The 11,999-nt window shown below is 57.8% G+C and overlaps 2 long non-coding RNA genes across 2 annotated transcripts; one reads left to right on the forward strand and one right to left on the reverse strand.

Annotated features, from left to right (window-relative positions):
* Positions 1-903: 903 nt before the first annotated feature.
* On the reverse strand, positions 904-2,280 carry LOC125179800 (uncharacterized). Its single transcript, XR_007157630.2, has 3 exons — positions 2,192-2,280; positions 1,600-1,756; positions 904-987 (listed from the first exon to the last, which is right to left on the reverse strand). It is a non-coding gene; the product is annotated as an uncharacterized lncRNA (long non-coding RNA).
* Positions 2,281-2,307: 27 nt separating this feature from the next.
* Positions 2,308-5,000, forward strand: LOC136791675 (uncharacterized). The gene is made up of 3 exons (XR_010834147.1): positions 2,308-2,459; positions 3,132-3,271; positions 4,512-5,000. It is a non-coding gene; the product is annotated as an uncharacterized lncRNA (long non-coding RNA).
* Positions 5,001-11,999: the final 6,999 nt, after the last annotated feature.

Here is an 11,999-nt window from a genome sequence, read left to right on the forward strand (position 1 = left end):
TCTGAATATAAAGATCTGCAGTACTGACTTGGAGATGTTTTGTTTCTTTTTAACTCTAGGGATTATTAGTTAAAGCTAATGCATCCAATTTCAGTGAGGTGGATTCTTTTTCTCTGGGGTCATTTTGGAGTTTGTAAGTACTGATAATGCAGTTTTACTACTTCTGTCACAAAGTTCTTAGCAAGAAGCGTAGTTCTCTGTAACTGATTGTGTATGCTCAGTGTATGCTTTTCATGGAAAATATAAAGTCAGTATTGAGCTTACCTAACTATGCCTTTTCTATTCCTTTCCTTTTGCTTCTTTGTAAATGAGGCCAATTATTTTCAGCTAGTATTTCTGAAATACTGTCTTCATAAAACTGGTTTTGTAGGAGTTCTTAACTTTTTATGACACTGGAAAAGCCAGAAATCAATACAGAAATAATTACTTTAAATGACCTTATTATACTTGCCATTTTGCGTACCACCAAGTATCGAGTTCATCACTCCATGTAGCCTGTTACAGACGCAGAACACATGATGCTTCTTCAGTGAAAAAAAGCTTATATAGTGGCCTTGTCCTATTTCTGAGCTACCTACATTTTTTTTTTTACAAGTCTTTTCCTGAATACGGATGTTTTATTGTGACTTCACTGATCTGTTCTGTAGCTGTGTCTAAAATGTTCATCTTAAGTAAAAGCATGTTGCATCACCTGTCCTCACCTCCAAGGTTCAAACGCTTTCTCCTGTGTAAGGCTGGTCAAGGGCAGAACAGATGTGGGAGCGTAAAGCCTGGACCCTGCGCATGCGCTCCGCCGGGCTTCTGTCATTTTTGTACTCTAGTTCAATTTTACATGCATAGTAGTATCTTAAGGGGTAAAGTGGAACGCAAGGGAGTTATACTGTGAATTGCACAGCTGAGTCAACTTACTGTTTTTAATGTCTTTCTGGAAGCTGTTGAACTTCCTCATGGGTCCTGACTCTTGTCTCAATCCCATTGCAGATAGAGCTGTGGCAAGAGGTAAAGAAATGGTTGTAAGAGAAATGTGAAACGTTAGCTAATGCTGGCAAGAAAGAGGGTCTTATACTGCAAGGTGCCTTGCGTATATTATCTTCATGAGCAGATTTCTCTTGTACTTGGCCTTGATCTCTCAGTATCAGGCATGTGAAGTTTATCTGCTGTCTTGACATTGCAAGTTCCCTGCAAGTTGACTTACTTTTTTGGTCACTAACAGAATTAACTCCAAGCTGCATGATTGTGTTGTGTAAGACCGTGCCCTGCGTGGATGTTTCTTTTCCTTGCTTTCCTGTGCATTTCCCAAGGCAGCTCGTATGTGCTCGGGCGTGGTGATGAACGTGCATTCCAGCCTTCTCAGCTAAACTCCGAGCCATCTTTTCTTGGATGTTTTGTCTCCATCTCCTTCTACCCTTAGGCCGATTAAGAAAGCCTTCTGTAAGGGCTCATCTAGGTCAACTTTCTGGTAGCTCACTGCTGTTTGTAAATCATGTGCAGCACACAGTGTTATTTCATGGCAGAAGCTAATTCCCTAACCAGTAAGAAAAGAAGCCCCTCGACCGCTTGGTACGTCAGCTTTGCTTTGTGTGGCAAAGGCTTTCTTACCTTGATTCTGTACCTGTGGGACAGGATCTGGAACTCCCCTATGAACAGCTTCATCCCATGGGGATAGCCGAGCATTGCGTTTCACTTGGCGTGTGTTCTGCCCCCCTTTCGGCAGGAGAGCAGTGCTGCTTGGGGTGAGTACAGGACCGAGCAAGGCCTTAAAAAGACAGTTAATAGCATTGCACGGCTCCTCTGTGACCTAAGTAATTGCTTTTTCTAGGCAAAATACCAGGTTTTCATCAGCGATGTTATTGCAGGAAAGCACAGCACCTGGGGACCCGTGAAGGGCTCTGCCAAGGGCAGGGTGTGAGCGAGCCCTTCCTGCGGGACCCCCCTGCTGCTCCTGCTCCTGCTCCTGCTCGGGGGGCCTGGAGGGAGGCTCCCCGGGCACTGCCCCGCTCCCTGGGCACCTGCGGGGATGGGAACGGGCTGCTCCGGGCCACGGGGCCAGGGGAGCAGGCTCAGGTTCTCAGGGGCTGTCTCTGTCCTTTGAGTTAGGAGCCTCGAGAGGAAGCCAGCTGGGTTAGGTCACCCTCTGTCTGCCCTTCTGTACCCAAGCACAAAGGCTTACGAAATTGATCCTATTCCGTACAGAGTGCTGCTGTTTCGGGGATGGTCTCTCGGAGCACAGGAGATAATGAGCTATTGCGAGGAGCAGCAGGGATCTCTGCTTAAATGGAAAAGAACAATATTGAGCAATTACAGTGGGAGTTGCCATGGAAACCCCGAGGCAGCGCTAGGGTGCAGCTGCAGCCTTGGGGCGATGGAGCAGGGCTGGATCGGGATGGATCAGCCTCCCTCGGGATGGATCAGCCTCCCTCGGGATGGATCAGCCTCCCTCGGGATGGATCAGCACCCTGGTAAGGGCCGAGGCAGCTCCCAGCCTAGCGCTGGTGTCCTGGGTGCTGCTACCTGCTGGTGGGAGCAGAGGGCCTGGAGCTGGGTGCTCCGTTTGCTGCCTGGTGCTGTTACAATCCTCGTTACAATCATTACAATCCTTTTGTTTTCTCAGCCTTTAATGAGCAGCTTTGTGAGGTTAACTAGCTACTGCTCTTTATTTACCATGGCCATTACCCAGAAGAGCCAAGATTTTATTCTGAGTTTGAATGATGGGTTTATCGTTTGCCAAGTCACCCCAAGACTGAAAGCAACCTCTTGCTCCCGTTTGTAGGATATTTGTACCCAAGCCCTTGTGGTGATTTTACCCAGCTGGGCAGCTGAGCTCCACCGCAGCCCCTCTCCCCCCTCTCCCCCCCGCCACGTAAAAGGGAGAGAAAATACAGTGAAAAGGGCTCAAGGGTTGTGATAAGGACAGGGAGATCACTCAACAATTACCACCATGGGCAAAACAGGCTCAGTATAGGGGAGACTAATATAAATTATTACTTATTATTAACAAGCTAGAGCAGTAAGAAACTAAAAGCAAACTAGAACCACCTTTCCCACCCCATCCACCCTCTTCTACATCGCCCTTTTCCTTCCTTCACTCTAATCTGAGGGTGGTTTCTTTGTTTTCCTGCTGCAATTTGAAGTCTGCCCTGCACAACGGCCTCGTGTCAAAGGAGATCCCAGAGCTCCTCCGGCCCTGCCTCACCGGTTGCTCCCACCCCATGGGACGGGAGGCAGCAGCGTGCGTTGTGTGGCTTTGTGCTCAGCTGTGGCATCTTCACAGGTGAGCGTTTTCCTCCCCAAACACGTGCCCCATGTCCCTCTGGTGTGTGCCCAGGTGCTGGGGGCTGTGCCGGGACACAGCGGCAGAGCTGTGCCCGCCAGCAGGGGCTGGAGCTGGCGGCGTCCCCCCACCTCGGAGCTAAGGCGCTTACACCGGGGAGTAAAGAGCTAATGGATCCCCCACGCAGCCCCAGCAGAGCTCGAGCCAAAGTCCATTAAGTCTGCGTGTGGCTCCCTCTTACCTCCGATGGGCTTTCCGTGCAGGCTCTCCCTGAGCTTTCCGTGTGCGCTAATGCCATACGTGGGGATTACTCAAAGCCTTGCCCGAGTCACTCCTGTCAGTCACTGACACAAAGTGGAATTAGTGAGCTAAATGTGGAAAAACGTGGCGAGCGATCTGCAGAGCGTGTTCCCCGAGCACCCAGCCCGTCCCTCCAAGGACGTGGAGGTGCCCCCTGCCAAACACCGCCCCGAGCCCCCCGCTCGCAGCCCTGCTTGCCCCGACCCCCACCGGTGTGCCAGCACGAGACCTGCTGGGCCCGCTGCCTTCCTGGGTGTCAAGCAGCCGTAATCGGCTTCCGTCCAAGTAAATCAGATTTCTCCAGCTGCTGCGTGACAGGGAGGGAGAGGGGCCAAGACGTGCCTGCAGCACCCGAGGTTTTTACCAGCCCAGCTCCCCTCTTGGCGCACCGCGGCCTTTGCACCTCCCTTACTCGTGTGCGAAGGAGGTGCCCGAAACGCATGGCACTGCGAGCAGTGCGCTCTGCCTGCCTGGGCCTCGTCTCCCCGAGATCTTCACATCTCGCTCACCTCCTGCCTGCCCGTGGGGACACCCCTGGCACCGGCCCTTCCCTGCGGCTGTCACCCCCGTGCCACAAAGCCCCGCGCACGCACCCGGCCTTCGGAGAGCACCCGGTGCGGTGAGGGTCACGCACGGCTCAGCTCCGATGCCGCTCGTCACCTTTAATTTGCACCGAAGGTTGCTAAATCTAGAAATGAAGGCTGCTCGCTAATTAGTTTATTTAAAGCAGTCTTTCAGGAGCAGCTAAATCAGCCTGGAAATGCTTCCTTCTCCTGGGGTTGGAGGGATGTCATTACCTCGCCGGGGCAGGTAATGGAGCTGGAGAAAACAAACACGCACCTGCGCATCTCCCGGAGCCTGGGGAGATCAAAGCCCGTGACAGAGCGCGGTGTCACCTAATGAAGGCGGGAGGGCAACGCCATCCCTTCTGTCCCCGCAGTGCTTTCATTTCAGGATGAGCAGTAAATGATGCCATGGGATTGCTTCCCGAGCCTGCCAGGCGTGCAGCTGTGAGCACCGCGCGCCACCGCGCCGCCTCGTCGCGGGACGTGACAAACGCGTCCTGCTGCGAGCGCTTTGGAGAGGAGGCTGCTGAGAATCCACCTTGTTTTTGGGGCTGCTCGTCACTGAGAAGCGCAAGAAATTGCGGTAAAGGTTGTGCTCAAGCTGTGAATTTGAACAAATTCTTCGTATGAAGCGCACAGCCGTGCCATTTTTAGTTCTTTGTTGGGTTCCTTCTCACTGTTTTCTCCCCCCTGTGCCCCTCTCCCCAGGGAGGGGGGGCTGTGGGAGCCCACCCTGCGCAGAGGGGACAGGGTGGGCAGGGGGCACCAGCCCTTTAGGGACTTCTCTTTCTGTGGAACACTTTGCACACAAAGAAAGAAAAACACCTGAAAATAGACATGTGTGCTCGCACAGAGGGACAAGACTCGGGGAGCACGGCAGGGCAGGCTCTGGGCCCCCTGTGCGGCCCCAGCAGGGACCCGGCCGTGCCGGCCCCGTGGGGGAGCTGAAACGTTCTCCCTGTGCCGCCGCGGTGAAAGCCTGGCCTCGCTTCAACCCCAGCGCACAACAGTGCTCAGGTGCCCTCCGCGGCCCCGCAACAGCCTTTCCAGGGGCACTTGGCTGCCTGGTAAGGCTTGCAAAAGCGCCTGGGTGCCCAGACATGCCCGTGCATACCTTTTGTGTTTGTTTGCCTTATGACAGTGCCGAGAGCTTTTGTGTGGGCAGGGAGCGTTTCGTGCCCGGCATGCCAAGGTCCGGGCCTTGCAGCCGTGTCCCTGCAGCTGCCCCCGCACCACCCCCCGGCCTTTCTCCAGCCCCGTGCGGGGGGTTCAGGATGGGGCCCGGTGCCAGCCGCAGGGCTGACGGCAAAGACCCGGACCCGTGGGGGCTCGGGGACCCAAACCCCGGGGTTTTGGGGTGTGGAGGTTTCCTGTGGGAAGCCAGAGATGGAGCAGGGGGCTGCCCTCCCTCTGCAGCCGTAGCTGGCAAACACAGACCCGGCTGAGGAAATCCCGTGGTTCCCCTAGAGCCAAAGGAGATGTTTATTACAAGTCAGTGGAGAAAAATAGATCGAGCTGCAGTCATGCCCTCAGAACAGCATCTGTGTCTCATTTTGATCCGTGTGCTCTTGGTGCCAGACCTGCTTTGTCAGCCCTGCGGTGGCTCCCGCTTGCCCAGGAGGGCTCAGCTGGGGACGGTGACGTGGTGGCTCCGGCGGCGTCCACAACAAGGAGAGGCGGCGCTGCCCGGCGCCTGGCTGCGTCCCTGTGGCTGCCTTTGTGCCCTGGGAGGGCTGGGAAATGCCCTGGGCTTTGGGGCTGTGGGCAGGGCTGGGAAACACGCGGGCCGGGATTATGGGGCAGTCTCTGCCCCGGTGCAGGCCAGCCGGGAGCGATGCCTGGGGCCCTGACGGCTCCGGTGCCTGCCCCCTGCCTCCTGTTCTGCGGCCGCCTGGGTCCGTGTTTGGGAGGACGGGGGCAGCAGACGCCCCACGGGCCTCCCCAGGGCTGGCAGATGCAGACATAAAACCAGGGGGCTGAGGCTACCCAGAGAGCCCACAGCCGCCTGTCCCCTGCACCAGAGCCCTCAGCGGGGCAGGAAAGCGCAGACGAGGCTGGAGAAGCCCCGTGGGGAGGCTGCGTGTGGCTCAAAGCATTCCTGTGCCCCTGGTGGCTCGTCCCCCCGGCTGAACGATGCCCAGGGGGCAGGGGATGGGGCTTGTGTGGATGAGGGACCGAGCCCAGTGAGCACACGGGTGCTGGTGGGGCCTGTGGCGAGGATCGCCCGCACCGGAGCCAGGCTCCGGCCACGCTGCCTGTACGCACCCTGGAAGCAAAATATCCGCTGGTCCCAAAGTGGGGACGGTTCCTGGCAGGGCTGCTAGCTGTTGTTCCAAGAATATTTCTCCTCTTGCAGCATTTGTTATTGCTGGACGTCGCTACCCGTCGCTGTCAGAGCCGCCACCTCTCGGGCCGCAGCACGCTGAGCACCGTGGAGCTGGCGCTGGGCTCCTGACTGCCTGGCTCCTGCCCCAAAGCTGCCCCAAAGCTGCCTCCTGCACCGGCCCCATGCCAGCTTCACCGGGTCCTGGTGCGATGGATGGGGCTCACCCGAAACTGGGAGCAGCAGCGAGGCCGCGGCCGATCCTGGCCCCGCGACAGCCCCGAGGTAAAAGCAGGGCGGCCTCGGGCTGCGTTATCAGCCGCTCCACTCACCGCTTTTGTTTTTTAATTGGGTGGAGAGTGGAAAACCCTGCGGCCCCTTTTTTGTATAAACAAGAGGGATTTATGGTCCCCTGGCCCAGCTCTCTGAGTCGGGACTAACGAAGTTTCCGCCCCTCTCTCTTCTGCCCTGCCTTTATTGCCGAGGTCCCTGGGGGAGCGGGCTGAGCGATGGCCCCCGTGGCCGGCCCCAATCACAGCACCTTTGTCAGCCCTTGTGGGTCCCAGGTGTGCACCCCAGGGTGTTCAAAGGGCCCCGTGCCGCGAGCCCCAGCATCGCAGCTTGCTGGTGCTCGGGGACGAGGCTGAGTCAGGCCCCGCACACCAAACCATGGGCAAACCCTGCTGAAGGCACAGCGGGTGCCCTCCTCTGCCCCCGGTCCCAGGGGACACCAGGAGCATGGGGCCGTCCCCGTGCCACGGGGCCCCCGGCAGAGCACACCTTGGCCTCCACCCCACAGCCGGCATCCCTCGTCCGTCTGGACGTCCTGCTTCTGCCACCGGCCCTGCCCAGGGCTGGTATCGGCGCCGCACCCAGGCGAGCGTGCCCGGGCTGCCGAGCAGGAGCCCCTGCCCCACGGGGAGCCCGGGGGCTCCGCCTGAGCCCAGCTGCAGGGAGGGCCACGATCCCCTTCCAGCTGAGGGATAATGACTTGCTCGGGCCTTCCCTGCGTGCCTCTTGGTTCATTACTCTCAGCAATTAGCCCTTGGGAGCGGCTGGGGAGTTGCTTCTCGCGTTCATTCTTTCTCACGGGAGTTTCACATCAGAAGCCCTTCCCCGTAATTTGGTCTGATGTGTCTCCTTGCCCCGGCTGAACCTGCGTGGCTGCTGTGACCTCAGCTGCCCACACGCCAGGACGAACGCGGCGCCGGTCCTGCCCTAAAACCCCCGGCTGCAGGCGGACGGGCGCTTCCACGAAGCTCAAGCTCCGTCCTGGCGCTGCCGCTCGCGAGGGGCCGTCTGCTTTCCCGAAACCGCTCCTCTGATCTCCGGGCCGCAGAGGTGCTCCCGTGACCGAATAGCTACTTGCACACAGACGTAGTTACACGTGCTTAGAGGCGTTTTCCCCATCCTGGGAGGCTGAATGATATAATTCTGATTACGAACTGGTGTGTCACGACGCGTGCCTCAGGCAGAGGTGGCTGAAGGCGTAGGTGGCCGACCTTCGGAGCCCGTCCTGCAGACACCTTCCTGGGACCCCCTCGAACCCCGTCAGCCCGCCTGGGTGCCCAGGGCACGTGGCACCAGGCAGGTTACGCGCTCCCGCACGGTGCCGGATTTGTCTCACCGCCGCGGCGCTGTAACAAAACGCGGAGGGATGGAAAAGCCCCGCGGAACAGGAGATGCCCAGAGCGGTGTCTGGTATGTTCTCCCCGCCCTGAGTGGAAACAGGCTGGAGAGACGGGCTGAGAACGCTGCGTCCATCGGCATGTTTCTACTTTTAACATGTTAAAGACCATGTCTGTAACCTGCTCTAATTTTAGGCTGCAGTGTATCCGCGCTGAATTCCTAGCATGGAAGAATGAGTGCAGGTGTAAAATTAGATGCATTATTTATGGGCTGGCGGTTACCAGAGCTCCATCACTAAAAGCGCTGCGCTCACTCGTGTCGGCGCTTCTGCCGCCCGTGCCTCGTACCAATCGCCTGCTGCAGCTTTCCCACCCCGGGATGGATTAGTGTGATCCCGACCTTGTTACCCAGGTTTATAGGGAAGGGGCACCATTCCCGTGTTTAGGAATTGAGCCATGTTGGGATCAGTTAAACATTTAAGGGGCCTTTCATTCCCGGTGGCTTTGGCTGCCAAGAGCTAGAGCAGAGTGCTCAGTCGGACGCTGAGCAGGTATGAACGGTGGGCGGCTAGCCTCTGCCACGGCTGGAGAAAAGCTCGTGCGACCTAACCAGCACGAAGTGTTAATCAGCATTAGCGTGGTCCAAATTCCATGATCAGGAATGCTAAATACAGAGGGGGAAAGTGCTCGGATTATAGCGGCTTGGCAACGGGCTCTCTTCCCCGATGTCTGGGTCTTGTGCTCCAGGATTTCAGCTTTCATTCAAAATACAACCCGCTTTCTTTCCCCCATCGGTATGGATGACAGACCCAGGCGACGCAGCAGCCCTAAGCCTGGGGGTGATGCGTGGCAGCCCGGGGCCCAGCAGGGTGCAGCCCCCACTGGGACCTGGTGCTGGACGGGGCTGTGACGGAGGAGTGCGGCTCGGACAGTACCCGAGGTTTTTCTCCCGGCCTGATCCCTGTAAACAGTAATTGAGCATGCAAAATAGGGGAAAACTCTTCCTCTCTTTCCACTTACGTGCAGCTGGAGCACATCGTACACACCTGCCAATTTTACTGGGAAAGCACTGAGGCGGAGGGGCTTGTTTGTTGTGGCAAAGTTTGCCAAAGGAAAGGTTTTGCACCAGAACACGGTCTCCTGAGCTTCTCATTTTGTTTAATACTCTTATTTTGTGTTAGATTGTTCAGTCCTCAGTTTGAATGCTTTTCACTGCTTGCTTTATACCGACCCTTGTTTTCCAGGTCTCCGTAGCTAATACTTCTGAAGCAAGCCAGACTTCTGCTGCTTTCCTTCAGGCTGGGACTGAGGGGAGGATGTGGGTGTGGACGCCGCGCCGTCTGTTGTGGTGCAGAATATGGCACTGGGATGTCCTGGCAGCCGAGTTCACCGGACCCCAGCAAAACCAGAGCTACAGTGGGCTTACCTGTGCTCCTGCCCTGCCTCACACATGTGGTGCGAGGCTGCCCGGGACGTCCGGGCATGGTGCAGAGGCAGTTGGGTCACCCCGGCTGGTATGAGCCCTGCGTTTGGGCACCGATCTGGGAGCAGCAGGTCCCAGACAGGGATGCGCGCTCCTCGAGAGCATCGGGGCAGAGGTGCAGATGCTCCGAGGTGCTGTCCCAAGGGTGACGTGGTGCCCCGTGCTGTGGGACCTGCCCGGTGCCTGCCTTGAGCCCGCCCTGGCACCTGGAGCGTGGAGAAGCACATGGAAGGGGCAGCAGAAAGGGCTCTCTGCAGCGCAGGTCCCAGGCTGCCGGGATGCTTTGACCCACGGGTGCTTTTTTGTCTCTTGTGGTGACGAGACTGAGAAAATCTGTCCCTGAATAGCTCTCCAAGCTCGTGCTTCGTGGCTGCAGAACCAAACGGGCAGGTATTTCAGGCCGCAGCTCGCTGCCTGGCCCGGCGAGGCGAGGCGGGGAGGCGCGGGCAGCAGGACGCGCTGCGCCTCCTTCCTTGGCCACTCCACGGGCCGGGGCCCCCGCTCTGCAGCTGAACCAGCTCCCGGATCTGTGTGCGGATCGCTGTCTGCTGTGAGCCAAAGCTCCTTTCCGGAGCTGAATCCCATTCACAGGAATTTCATACCCCATTTTACCACCAGTCAGCATCCAAGAGGGAGCAGCGAGTGCAGGGGGAGTTGAGATGCATTTTGCAGGAGAAACACAAAAGTGGCCTGCGTGGGACCTGGGCAGGGCCAGCAGGAGCAGACGGCCGCATGCCAGCCTCGCTGGCCTCCTGAGGCACTCCCAGTGCAAGATACCCCAGGGGTCTGTGCACGGCAAGGGCTCGTGCAGCCACCTCCCCGTCCCTCCGCTGCAGCTCTGCTCTGATTCCTCCTGCGAGCCCCAGGCTGCCCCAGGTTTTGCTGCTTCAGGTTCAGCTGCTCCCTCAGCAGAAGGCAGGATCTCAAACCCCGCTGGTTTTCCGCTGATCAGACAAGATGGGGAGCAGACAGGGTATGGCAGTGATAATGAAGCTGTTCTGTGAGCTCGGAGAGGTGTGCGCTGCTTCTCTGGCTTCAGCAGAGTCTGCTGCTGAGGATTATTGTGGGAGGCTTTGCAGTCGCTGCTATCACATTGCAAATGCCAACCTGAGACCCTGCTTGCTTTGTTCCCCCAAAAAAGAATCGGGGTCTCTCCTGTGCTGCCAGGATTCCCCAAGAGACACGGTGTGAAGCTACTCAAGGTCAGGGGGCTCTGGTTCCAGTTTATCCATGCGAACTTAAGCAAGGCTCCGACCTGTCGATAGTCCAACCCCAGGCTTCCTGCGTACAAGGATAAGACACTCGCTGTTCCCCACGGAGACCTTTCCTTCTGCTACCGACTCCACCGCTAAAGCTTTGGAAACTGCGACCCGCGTTGCCTGGGAGCCCGTTTCCAGCGCAGGCAGCCAGCAAACCCGGCCCGTGAGGATGGAGGCAGACGTGCTGACAGCAAGCAGCTGCCGGAGACGGCTTCCTCCAGACCCGGCTGGCACCCGTGTGCTGCCGCTCCCCGCAGACAGCACCGGCTCCCTGGAGCTCGTCTGCAGCTCTGCCGGTGTTGAGATGGATTTGCACGCTGTCCGTTCGCACGGAGCCTTGTTTCTCTCCCTCTTTCCCTGAGAATGAATCAGCCGTTGGATGGGAGCGCGGTCCCCCCCCAGCCAGCCCGTTCTGTCTTGCCTGCGAAGGCACTCAGGTCGGGTTATGGTTCGCTCCCTTTGATCGTTACATTCCTTTAGTCTCCTTATCGCTTCCCTTTATCCCTTCTATTTGTCTGCCCTCCGCTTTATCTGTGTGACCAAACCAGCCCGTGGGTGACGGGCTTTGTCCTGCCGCTGCCCTGTTCCGCTTGGTGCAGCCCCAAAAGCGCCGGTCCCTGCAGGGAGGTCCCTGGTGTTCCCTGCCAGGGCCAGCACCGGGGCTGGAGGCCCGACAAGTGCGGGGTCCCACAGAGGGACGGGACCCCTGGCAGAAGGCTCCCGGCCGTCCCCATCGGCTCGCTGCCGTAAGCCCCCGGGGACGCGCTGCTCGTCGGGGAGCGCTCACAGGAGGGGTGCAGGGCCCCACGTAACCAGGGGCTTGTTTCATGTTGTCCACCTCCACAGCCATTCCAGAAAGTCTTTGCAAGCCCGCCGGACCTCGTGGCAGTGGGCTGGGCTCCCGGTTTGCACCCCACGAGGCTGCCCGATAGAAGTGCTGCGGTGCAGGCGTTGTGTGAGCTGCTCAAAGCCCCTGCCTCCTATTGCTGATTGTTCCCACAGCTGAAAATGCCCCTTTTGTTGCAGCGTGGGGAACAAGACTCCAATGGTTACAATTTCCTGATGCGTGTGTGAATGTGAGAAGCTCCTGGTGTGCTCTCACACCCACTCCTGTTGCTAATTCTGGCTATGGAGCATCCACGTCCCTGGGGCTGACCACAGCACGAGTC

The sequence above is a fragment of the Anser cygnoides genome, chromosome 11 (genome assembly GCF_040182565.1).
Source record: "Anser cygnoides isolate HZ-2024a breed goose chromosome 11, Taihu_goose_T2T_genome, whole genome shotgun sequence".
Classification (NCBI taxonomy): Eukaryota; Metazoa; Chordata; class Aves; order Anseriformes; family Anatidae; genus Anser; species Anser cygnoides.